This window comes from Trichechus manatus, unplaced genomic scaffold, assembly GCF_000243295.1.
Source record: "Trichechus manatus latirostris isolate Lorelei unplaced genomic scaffold, TriManLat1.0 scaffold00292, whole genome shotgun sequence".
Classification (NCBI taxonomy): domain Eukaryota; kingdom Metazoa; phylum Chordata; class Mammalia; order Sirenia; family Trichechidae; genus Trichechus; species Trichechus manatus.
The window spans coordinates 1,507,980-1,519,670 of NW_004444228.1; the positions used below are offsets into that span (position 1 = coordinate 1,507,980).

An 11,691-nucleotide genomic window follows, 5' to 3' on the forward strand; every position below is an offset into this window, starting at 1 on the left:
TAACTCATTTTATTCTCTCAGCAACTCCATGATGTGGGTAATATTAATATTCAAATTATATAGATGAAGAAACTGCGTCATAAAGAAGTATTTTGCCCAAAGTCACCCAGCTAATTAGTAATAGAGAACGAATCAGACCCAGGCAGTCTAACTCTAGAGCCCACACTTTAAGCCACCATAGCATATTCCTCTTGCCTTAATTTTGAAGGGCCCTAACACAGTGCGTGGTCCAAAATAGACATTCAAATATTTGTTGAAGGAATGAAAGATTCCTAGCTTAGTAGGATAAAAAAAGAAATGCATCATAGGAGGTGAACTTTGTAATGAAGGATATAGGACATAAAGAACACAGAGATACTGCTGTGACTTAGGGTTCTGAATGGAACTTGGAAGTGAAATTGTTTTTCAACCTGGTATGGATTTCCTGATGGTGTGAGCAGTATGCTGCTGCTTCAACCAGATGCACAAGCCAGCAGACACAGGCTCAGGGTGACCGTGAAGGCCAGGTCACATATTGTCTTCTCTAAAGCTGAGGTAGCACAGACAAAAATGTGCCATTTGCTGAACCACAACCACTCTGATCATTCCTCTTACACCCAACACTTCCTTCCACTCTGTTAATTATGCATCTAAATTCCTCTTCTAGGATGGGAGTTACTTAAGTTCAAGGTGTTTGGATTCCCAACACAGCATAACACATTGGTAAGTCACAAATGACAGCACTAAGGTAGCATGATTTAGGGAAAAAAATGCTACATGTTAATCAACTTTCTGCAGAGGAAACAAACAACTTTTTTTAAGCTGTATTTTTATATTGAGGGTTATAAACCATTACTTTTAACAGAATTTGACAATAACCTAATTTGCCAACTTCCCATATATTAAACTTCATTGCACTTGTTATTATAAACAATGACCCCTCAGTACTCTTCAAGTGGGATATCTTATAATTTATTTGGTTCTATATGTTGACTTTTCACCTCCTAAGTATACCCACTGGCATATACTTTAAAAATAGAAATATACTGATTGTAAAAATCATTGCACTTGTTAAGGCTACTATTACATGTGGCCTAACACAAAAGCCTGCCCAAGGCCCCAGGGAAAACTCCAGTCTTGCAGAGTAGGCTGGACTGTTTGCAGCAAAGCTGTATCACAGCTCAGTGCAGTCCCAGAATTGCAGCAGCTTCCTAATTCTCACAGATGCTGCAAATTGGTGACCTTGAGAGTTTAATTTCAGCAAAGGGGTGTGTGTGTGAAAGGGCATGGTAGCTGGGTGTGTTTTCACTCTGCTCCTGCTTAAGTGAAGCAATAATACAATAATAGTACACAGTGTGCTACTAATATCCACACTGTCAATTGCAAGTCAAGAACAGATGACTAATTCTAGACAATGCCCTGCAAATGATTCCAAATTTATTCCTGGAAACAAACACACACGACTTCTGAAGTGTAATCAATGCATGTTTGTTGTTGTTAGTTGCTGTCAAGTTGGCGCCAACTCATGGTGACCTTACGTATAACAGAACAAAACGTTGCCTGGTCCTGTGTCAATTCATCATCATTGGCACATCTGAGTCTCCAGGAGTCCCCCCTTATCCACAGAGGATACGTTCAAGACCCGCAGTGGATGCATGAAATTGCAGATAGTACTGGATTCTATATATACTATGTTTTTTCTTATACATACATACCTATGATAAAGTTTAATTTATAAATTAGGCTCGGTAAGAGATTAACAATAATAACTAATAATAAAATAGAAATACTTTACAGCTTCTCTTTGGCATACTCCAAATTGCCGGCATCACTCCTCTTGCACTTTGGGGATGTTTTAAGTAAAATAAGGGTTACTTGAACGCAAGCACTGCGGACTACAGTTGACAGTGGGTAACTGAAACCGCAGAAACAAAAGCATGGATGAGGGGGGACTACTGTGTTGTTGCGGCTGCTGTGTCGATCCATCTCATTGAGGGTTTCTCTCATTTTCACTGACCCTCTACTTTATCAAACATGTCTTTTTCTAGTGATTGGTCTTTCCCGAGGACACGTCCAAAGTAAATGCATGAGTAGTGCAGCTTTAATAATTAAAATAAGATTAAACATTTGTATGAATTGTAAAAGGTGTATCTCTGTGCTTTGTGAGGGGTTACTGGTAAACTTTAACTGAATAAAATAACCAAAGTCACTAAGGTAATCAATTTTGAATAGAGTATATCATTACAGACATACATCAACAATAGGGAAGCCATGGGAGGTTTCTGACTATGAGAAGGACATTATACATACTCAGATTTAAGAAAATTGATGTAGAGTAGATAGCAATATTGCTGGTGAGAGAACAACCAAAACCAAACCTGTTGCTGTCAAGTTGATTCCGACCCATAGAAAAGAGTAGAACTGCCCCGTAGGGTTTCCAAGGTTATAATCTTTACAGAAGCAGACTGCCACATCTTTCTCCCAAGGAGTGGCTGGTGGGTTTGAACTGCTAACCTTTCAGGTAGCACGTGAGCCCTCAACCACTGTGCTGCCAGAGCTCCTTGCTGGTGAGAGGAGTGGGCCTGAAATAAAGCAATGGCCACTACCAGGTGAAGTGTTAATTGAAGTTAATTAAAGTCTTAAGTGTTAATTTGCCTTGTTTGAGCAAATCTTGGTTGTCTGTGCTCAAAATCAAAACTCATTGCGTTGAGTTGACTCCGACTCATAGAGACTCTATAAGACAGAGTAGAACTGCCTCATAGGGTTTCCAGGGCTGTAATCTTTATGGAAGGAGACTGCCACATCTCTCTCCCGAGGAGCTGCTAATAGGTTCAAACGGCCAATCTTTTGCTCAAGACCAAAGTAGGGTTTACCCAGGTTTGGGAAGAAACAGTAGTTCAGAAGCCTGGTCACACATCATAATCACCTGGGATGTTTGTTAAAAATACAGCTTTTCTAACCCGACCACTGGAGATTCTGAGTCCTCATGTCTAGGGCAAGGCCTGGGAATTTTAATTACCTCTTAAGTAATTCTGCTGCAGCCAGGAGAACGGCATTTGGAAACCAGCCAGCTCATCAGAATTACCTGTGTTACTTTTTAAAACCACAGATTCATAAGCTCCTGTCCAGACCTACTGAATCCCACTCCACTACCATATCCATAAAATTAAATGCATCATGTTTGAATCCTTTTTCAATCAACTTCCCAGCAAATGCATGTAAAAAAGAATGCCAGTATAGTCCTGACCAGACCAGAATGAAATCCAAGGGAAGGTACCCTGTAGGTTGAGAAGCAGTGGCCTCAGGCTGACCCTAGTCACTTCCTCAAAGAGCCCTGGTTCTTCTCTATCACCAGTTAGAAAGTTGAATTTAGGTCTCCCCCTTGGTAGAGGAAAGGAGGGCAAACAAGTAGGTGAATGTGGAATAAGAGTCTCTCAGTGTTTTTAGGTTCATGTGGCTATTCATTCAAAGACCACTCACTGACTACAGGTTACATTGCTCTTGGAAGGGTATCCACGTAAGAAAACCTTTCCTGGTTCCTGTCCCTCTTTCAAGGAGCCATGGTGGCACAGTGGTTAAGTGCTCAGCTGCTAACCAAAAGGTTGGAGGTTCAAACCCACCAGCCACTCTGCAGAGAAACATGTGGCAGTCTGCTTCTGTAAAGATTTACAGCCTTGGAAACCCTATAGGGTCACTATGAGTCAGAATCAACTCAACGGCAGTGGGTTTGGTCTGCCCAAAATATGTGTTGGAACCTTAACCCCTATACCCGTGGATAAAATCCCATTTGGGAATAGGGTTTTCTTTATGTTAATGAGGCCCTAACAGTGTAGGGCGTGTCCTAAGCCTAATCACTGCTGAGTTTAATGAGCAGCATAGAAACAGAAACAATCAACCACAAAGGAGGGAAGATAGATGTCACGTGAAGATCACTAAAGAACGCTGGGAGAGACAAGGCTCTTCCCCAAAACCTCAGAGAGAGAGCCTTCCCCTACAGCCATGCCCTGAATTCAGACTTCTAGCCTTCTGAACTGTGGGAAAATAATTTCCGTTTTCTAAAGTCACGCAACTTGCGATACTTGTCACAGCACTACTAGGAAACCAAGACACCCTCTGCAGGACTTTGCAATTCCAGAATCCATCTTCAAGCAGCTTCTAAGAAACATTAAGGATATTGATACACATCTTCATTTTATAAATCTTTGAATAATTTGTTTAGGTCATTGTCTAAAATGATTCAAATAATATTGAAGCTTTTTTAAAATATAATATACATTCATTAACGTTACGAATAATATTAGCCCTAACATATACGACATATTGTTATTGCTTTGCACTTTGCCTTTCAAAGACCTGGGAAACCTTAAGAACTAGTGTTGTAAGTGTGCCTCTGTCCTTACAAGTTTGTAGGGCATTACAGTTAGAATTCCTAAAACTTGGTTTCTTTACCTCTAAAATGGTAATAATGTCATCTATCTTGAAGGGTTGCCATAAAAATAAGAATTGGTGATAATATACATATAGTCCTGGTTCAGAGCTAGCATTCGATAGTCAGTAAATATTCTTATTGCTCTTACCCAAATTTCCACCCCTCCTTCCAACACAAAGATGAAATTAGTCCTCCAAAAGTGCTCAGGATATTGAAGTAGGTGTTGACAATGTAAGTATTCCATACAAGGTGAAAACTGGAAACAGGAACTACTTATAGAAATCTTACAAAGTATATAAAATGACAAGCCCTTCACCACAAAGCACCCAGATGCTGAATAAATCACAACCAATCAACCTGTAAGTATACTCTGAGGTCATAAGAAAATAAAGGAGATCCACAATGGCCAAAAGAAATTCAAACAACAAAACAAAACTGTACACTAGACCTGAGTCAGTGACCTAATTTGTAAGCCCATGCTGCCTGGGGCGCAGAAACCATTCCCAGGAATTTAGAGCTCCAAGGAACTAAGGACTAGGGCTTGCGCAATAACTAAGAGCAGAACCTGAGGCCCCAGCACTAATGCCTCACCCTGGAAGGTGCTACAAGTTTGATAAAATGGTGGCCTGGGAAACATCTGCTTTCCATCAAAGCAAACTGATGAGAAAAATCTGTAGAACAATACCAAGGTTAAGAGAAAAATTAACAACAACAATGATGATCTCCTCTGAGCAAGCCTAAGTTCAACTTTACAACACCTCCAAGTCAAGGAAATGCCTGGCTAATAAATTAAAGCAGCAGCAGAAACAAACACATATTTTCTCCAGAAAGGCATCCTCAATACAGGCTCCTCAGGATTCCCACAAAACTAAGGAATAAGCCACGCTGAACGAGAGTCAGCAGAAACAATATTCAATCGAGAGACAGTATCCTGCCCCTCTCCTCCAAAGGGCTTTCGATATTCAGATTATGGAAAGGAAATAAAGGGGAAGGCATAGAAAAAGCTGGATTAAAAAAAAAAAAAAGCATAAAAGACGATGGTATAAATAAATCCAAGCATATCAATAATTATACAAATGGACTAAGCTCACCTAAGTTATACTATCAGACTTAAAAATTTTTAATCTATTTATAACACAGCAGATCTAAAAACATAAGGGCACAGGGAGACTAAAGGGGATTAAAAAAAAAAAGAAATCCCAGGCAAATACTAACTTAAAAAAAGATGGGACAGGACAGCTAAATTAATATCAGACAAGTTAGACTTTAAGACAAAAACAACCAAGGATAATGAGGATCATGACATAATAATAAAAGGTCCAATCATCAAGAAGTTGTAACAATCTTAAATTTAAATGTTGTCTTTAGTTGCCGTTGAGTCAGTTCCGACTCATAGCGACCCTATGTGCAACAAAATGAAATTTATTGGGTGTAAATTTAAATACCTCCAAAAAACAGCCTCAAAACTATAAAGCAGAAGTTGACAGAATTACATGGGAAAATGGACAAATGTATCATAACAGTGGGACTTTAACAGCACTCTCAAATAATAAACAGTCAAAAATTAGCAAAGATACTGAGATATTAACAACACAGTTAACTGATATAAGAAACCCTACCATCAGCAAATTAAATTTAACCCAGAGACTGCATGGTTGGATTGCCTCAACACAGAGGTCTCATTTAATATTGTGAAAAAAGGCGAGTTACATAAGAATACATATAGTCCCATAAGGTTTAAAACATACAAAACTAAAAAAAAACAAAACCAAAATCTAACTATATTGCTTAGGAATACATATGTAGTAGAACTGTAACAAAAAGGAAAGTAATAAACTTCAGAATAGTGGGCACTTTTGTAGGGTAAAATTGGGGGAAGAAACACGCTTAGGGGTATCAGAGATCCTGGCAATATTTTCTTTATGTGGGTGGTGGGGACCCAGGAGGTTTTTTTTTTTTAATGTGTGTTATGGATTGAATCGTGTCCCACCACCACCACCAAAAAAAAATAAGTGATGGAATCCTAACCCCTATTATCAGTGGATACAATTCCAATGGGAATAGTTTTCTTTGTTGTGTTAATGACACCATATCAGTGTAAGGTGTGTCTTAAACCTAATAACTTTTGGGATATAAAAAGAGCAGATGAGGCACAAAGAAAAGCAAGCACAAACTGGGGAAGACAGAAGCACACGTGAGGACTGCCAGGGAACCTAGGAACACCAGAGTTAGAGAAGCTGAGACGAGGGTTTTCCCCCAGAGTGGGCCGAGAGAGTGCCTTCCCCTAAAGCCAGGGCCCTGAATTCAGACTTCCAGCCTCCTAAACTGTGAGAAAACAAATTTCTGTTTGTTAAAGCCACCCACGTGTGGTATTTCTGTTACAGTATCACTAAGAAACAAAGACAGTGTGTATACACACACATACACAAACTAAACCAAACCCGCTGCCGGCACGTAGATTCCAACTCATAGCAGCCTTATAGGATTGCCCCATAGGGTTTCCAAGGAGCGGCTGGTGGATTCGAACTGCTGACCCTTTGGTTAGCAGCTGAACTCTTAACCACTGCATCACCAGGGCTCCATACACACATATATAAATTTTATATATATATATATATACACATATATATCATACTTATTTGAATGTATGATTTTTTTGTAATAGAAAAGACAATTTTGAGAGATGACTTCTGGACCTTTAAACTGTGATTCACGGGACCACAACAGTCAAACCATTCCCCTTCCATGCCTAAAGACCATCTGGTGTCTTTACTCATAACACTTCTCATCTGCTTGCTTAGGACGAGGTCTAATGAAGGCACTTCATTTCCCGAAGAAAAATCACAGGCTGCATTATGTGAGGAAACCCTAGTGGCGAAATGGTTAAGAGCTACAGCTGCTAATCAAAAGTCTGGCAGTTCGAATCCATCAGGTGCTCCTTGGAAACTGTATAGGGCAGTTCTACTCTGTCCCTATAGGATAGCTCGCTATGAGCCGGAATCGACCAGACAGCAATGGGTTTGGGTTTTTTTTTTTTTTTTGGCATTATGTGAAGTGTGGTGAGAGCACTGCCTTTGATGCCAGGCACACCCGAGTTTGAATCCTGGCTAACCAATCACCAGTTTATGATTCTGAGAAAGTTAAACACCTGTGCCCCAATTTCTTCAGCTATAAAATGTGCACAATACTAACTACCTAGTAGGATTGTTGTGAAATAAATTGATACATACGTGTGTTTGTGTGGGTATCACATAACATAGTTCTCAGAATGCAAAACGTATTTAAAAAATAGCAGCTATTATGAACATCATTGAAGGAGGGCATTTATTCCCTTATTCCTTCATTCAACAAGTGTTTATAGAGTGCCATCTATGTGCCCATCCTAGTGCCAGACTCTTGGAACATGAGTAAGAACTCCTTGCTATGGTACTAGCTAGCATTTATTGAGTGCTTCTTTTGTGTCAGACAGGTACCTATATAAACTTACTTGATCCTCCCACCTGTCTTAGAAAGCAGATACTGTTATCTTCATTGTTCAGATGAAAAAATGAGACTTGTTCCAATTTGCACAGTTACTGACAGAAAAGGGATTAGGAACTTGGGTGCTATGTAATCGCAAAGTCTCTGTCTTAATTACCTTACTTCTCTGCTTCATCTAGATGAGGACCTTCACACTTAGGTATATATGGAAGATGCAGTTGGTAGGCCTTATTTTCATTATTTTTTGGTCAAGATGCAGAGAACTCTAAATATAGTCGGTTTCATAACCATAGAATACGGTCTGCATCACTCAGTTGAATTCTCTGCAAAGTTCTTGACCTCTGTTTTTGTTCCTTCTTTTTAAAGAGGAAAAGCAACATATCAGTTGAGTAATAGCTACTCTTTAAGTTTAAAGTTTGTAGTTTTCGTGAATTTGTACTTCCTTGGAATTTAAGTTAAATCTGGTTTACTTTTTGATGGGGGGAGGATGCAATGTATATAATGCTAGATAGTTCAATGAGTCTTAATAGGGAGGCAGAGCTGATTCAAAGAAGGAAGCACCTTCCAAAAATTAAACAGGAAGTGATCACCCAATAGCTGAAGACTACCTACCAAGAAACTAGATCATTCTCCAACAGATGCTACAGATCATATTATGGGAAAGGGACCAACTGTACCTGTTAAGATACAGTAATTACTTTTCAACTCTGAAAATAAGAGCAGCAAGAACTTAAGTGTTTCAGATAGTAAACAATATCAAGACAATGTAACAGCTCTAGAAAAGTTATTGTGAGGATTTCATTTAAAAAAAAAAAAAGGAAAGAAAAGAAGTGTTTTTTGGATGTTCTTTAAATTAGAAAAGAAAAAAGGAATCTTCTACAAGCACAGCTGCCTTGCAGAAATGATTTATAGACTGGAAGAACTCCACACCCCCTTACTTCTTGGAGATCACCACTTCATCTTTTGTTCACCTACTCAAACGGTTTGAAATTAAGCCAAAGTGATCTTAGCTATAACAATGATGCAAAGAATTTAGATTCCATCTAAATGTTTTCAATTTGAAAACAGTAATGACTAAGAAAACAAACCAAAACCAAACTCTTTGCTGTTGAGCTGATTCCAACTCACAGCGACCCCACAGGACAGAGCAGAACTGCCCCATAAGCTTTCCAAGGTTGTAATCTTTACCGAAGCTGACTGCCATACCTTTGTCCTGAGGAGCAACTGGTGGGTTCAAACCACTGACCTTCCTGTTAACAGCCAAATGCTTAAGCACTGTGCCACCAGGACTCCTAATAATTAAGAAACTGGGTCATAAATAAAATACTTTGAAAAATAAATCATGAATAATTTCAAAACAAAGCAAAGCATTTTCACTTGACAAGGACAAAAACTCTTCCCTGAACCCGGATAGCTCTTCTCTACTTCATTTTAGAAGGAATCACACCGAAATCTGGAAAAGATTTCAGAGATCATTTCACCAGTGTCCTCATTTTGCAAATGAGGAAATTGAGACCTAAAGCACTGTAATTTGGTTGCTTGTTTACAAATTTTCTTACATAATTTCTATCCTTATCCAATGTGGCTGCAAGTTAGTAGTCATCATCCACTATGTTTTCTGTTCCATGCCCACTACAACTTCATGACAAAGACCAGAAGGGAAATTTTCAAAGCTTCAATATATATTTAAATCATAATAGCTTTGCATAAGCATTAGAAAATGTGTGAAAAAATACAGTAAAGGTTTTTGGATTTCTGCTGTTTAAATAAGGGTTTTGTCTCATAAACTGGTCTACATAAAGAAATCTCTAGTTACCGTTTAACATGAGCACAAAAAAAGGAGAGGACGCGATCAAAAAAAAAAAAAAAAAAAAAAGCTTTGCAAATCAAGCGTTAAAAATCCCTAGTGCGTTCTAGGTAGTTTCAAGCTCTGCCTCGGGAAAATGGAACGCATTAACAAAGCGTGGAGGAGATGTGGGGTTAAACAGATCGTCTTGAGTATTTCTTCTAATACTAAGATTCGATGAGAATTCATAACTCAAAATACCTAATTACTGGTATCTGAATTGATCATTATGAAAGCAGCAGCAGAATTCGCTCTCCTTATATTAGGGACGTGTTTCCTCATGAGAAACTTGAAGCTTTTCACACTCAGGCAGGAAGTCATGCGTCTCTTTCAAAAGGGAAAAACGGGAGCACTAGGACAGCTGGTCCGAGGTCATTCAACAGCTAGGCTGCCGGACCAGGGTGGACATCAGCCTTCTCCCACTCACTATACCAGTTCCTCACAAGTTCTGCCGAAAGCAGGAATTTCGCCAAAAAACTTAAAAATCAGTATGGAGAAAATGGACCTTAATTCCCAACAAAACTTCAATTTTTTAAAGAATTTTATCTTTACTTCCGGAATTCTCTGAGAGCGGACCTCTGGGACAAGCTCAGGGCTAGGCGCGTTCCTATCCAAGGTCCTTTGGAGGAAGCGACAAAATCGGTAAGGGGGTAGGTGGCCCTGCGCTGCGCTCGAAAGGAGTCTCCCCAGCAGGTCCCCTGCGCAATCGGTGAAAGGGGCGCACCTGCAGGGCGGTCGGCGGGTACCTCACCTGCGACGGCGCTTCCCTGCCCCCACCAGACGCTTACCTGTGGCATCCGCAGGTGCCTGGACCCTATAAGTGACCGCTTCGGCCCATCTCAGGTGAGAGGGAGGCCTGCTCCAGGGCCGGGGCGTTCCAGGCAGCAGGTAGGAGGGATTAGACTTCCGCCGAATCGCCACCCTCCTGAAGCTGTAGCCAGCCTCGGCGCTCATCTTGCCCGGTTGGCTCGCGGCTCTGTTCTCTGTTCTGCGCAAGTGCGCGCTGGGCGGGCTCCCTGGCGGCGACGGGACCCTGGGGGGCGTCGCCTGCATGTTCAGTCCCTGTGCGACTCCAGAGGGGAACTACGGGGCTGCTCCTCACTGGCGCCCCTGCGCTCCGGCGTCTCCTTGTCAACTGCCTATTTACGCCTTCCTTCCAGGGACACTCCCACCAGCCCGAGAGTTCGGCTCCGACGCCGTCTGCGGCAGCCGCACTCACCTGATGCCGCTACTGCAGCGGCCTGGCACCCTCCTGCTCTGGAGTCAGTTGCCCGTAGGCCCCCGAGGGCGGGACTGGGAGAACGCTGAGTGTACAATCCGTTCACGCCGCCACCTCCGCCTCCGCCGGGCGGGGAAAGAGCCAAGGACGCGCTGTGCTGAGCCCTGCCCTGCTCCCTGGGTGTGGTCCCGCCCCGCCTGAGCCGGGGCTCGCCCATTGGCGGAGGGGAACCGGGCGGGAGCGCACCTGCGGCTGCACACCTCAGTGCTGGGAAGTTCAACTTAGCTCACCTGCAGGCCTCGACTGGCTTAGGAAAGAAAGAAAATTACAGCTACTCTGGATTCTGACCAGGGGGCTTGCCATTCTCGCAGACCCACACGCTGAAGGTCACATATGTGTCTCTAGCCGCTGTGCTAAGCCCTTAAGAATAACCTCATTTATGTCCCAGAATTACTCAGTGAGTTAAGTATTCAACATAAAAGAAAGCAAGGCGTGGAATATATAGTGAGTCACCCAGCCGTGCAAAGCTAGACTCCTACTAGAGTCTCTGCGCTGTCTGTCCTTTTCCCGCAGGAACAAAGCATCTTATCAGGAGCACCTGTCCAGAGAACTGAGAGGGGGGTGTGTGGGAGTAAAAAAGAAGAGGTGGAACTAAAAATCCACAGGTTTCCAGAAGAGCATCAGACCTTCCATCACCACGATATCTTTCAGGACTTTATTAATAATGCACTTTAAACC

General features: G+C 41.5%; 1 protein-coding gene across 1 annotated transcript in view; it reads right to left on the minus strand.

The window, feature by feature from the left end:
* Window positions 1-10,573, minus strand: part of FGD4 (FYVE, RhoGEF and PH domain containing 4) — a 228,058-nt gene extending 217,485 nt beyond the window's left edge. The window contains exon 1 of the mRNA XM_023725201.1: window positions 10,523-10,573. The gene's annotated coding sequence lies outside the window, so the exon portion shown is untranslated. The remainder of the gene's footprint in view (window positions 1-10,522) is intronic.
* Between the last annotated feature and the right edge of the window lie 1,118 nt (window positions 10,574-11,691).